The sequence below is a fragment of the Lagenorhynchus albirostris genome, chromosome 3, assembly GCF_949774975.1.
Source record: "Lagenorhynchus albirostris chromosome 3, mLagAlb1.1, whole genome shotgun sequence".
NCBI lineage: Eukaryota > Metazoa > Chordata > Mammalia > Artiodactyla > Delphinidae > Lagenorhynchus > Lagenorhynchus albirostris.
This window is the reverse complement of record NC_083097.1, coordinates 152,775,071-152,775,586: the sequence shown is the minus strand read 5'-3', so window position 1 is coordinate 152,775,586 and position 516 is coordinate 152,775,071. Positions and strand designations below refer to the sequence as shown.

General features: G+C 37.4%; 1 non-coding gene across 1 annotated transcript; it reads right to left on the bottom strand.

The window, feature by feature from the left end:
* Positions 1-237: 237 nt before the first annotated feature.
* On the bottom strand, positions 238-302 carry LOC132518931 (small nucleolar RNA SNORD58). The gene has a single exon (XR_009540045.1). It is a non-coding gene; the product is annotated as a small nucleolar RNA SNORD58 (small nucleolar RNA).
* Positions 303-516: the final 214 nt, after the last annotated feature.

The window sequence follows — 516 nt, the reverse complement described above, 5'->3', positions numbered from 1 at the left end:
CACTTACCAACTCTACCATTGTAACGGCGGAATGGCACACATTGCTTCTGTAAAGTGACATCCTTCAGATACTTGGTGGCTTTTTGGAGATGCATACCCTTAATGGCCTGGGCAGTTTCATGAGTGTTCTTGATTTGTATGCTAGGTTCTCAAGCAGTTCTCTGGTAGTTTTACCCAATTCCACAAATCCTAATGCAGAGTGTTCATTGTATACTGTTGATCACTGACCAAAATGTGGCTGCTCAGAATCGATTTATTTTCACAGAAGATCCAAAGGTGTCCTAAGAAACGCATCACTGCAGTGAATTTTTAATTTTAATATAAAAACTGAAGGAATGTACAGTTTTGGTCGGACTACATTTCACCTTAACATTACATCCTGTTGGGTACTGTTGTATTGTGGTGCATGTGCTGGGCACGTGTGTTATTTCCAATACTGCATTAATGAAATGTATATATTGATTGTATATTGAAATGCTGTATTTTGGGTATATTGAGTTATGTAAAACATATTAT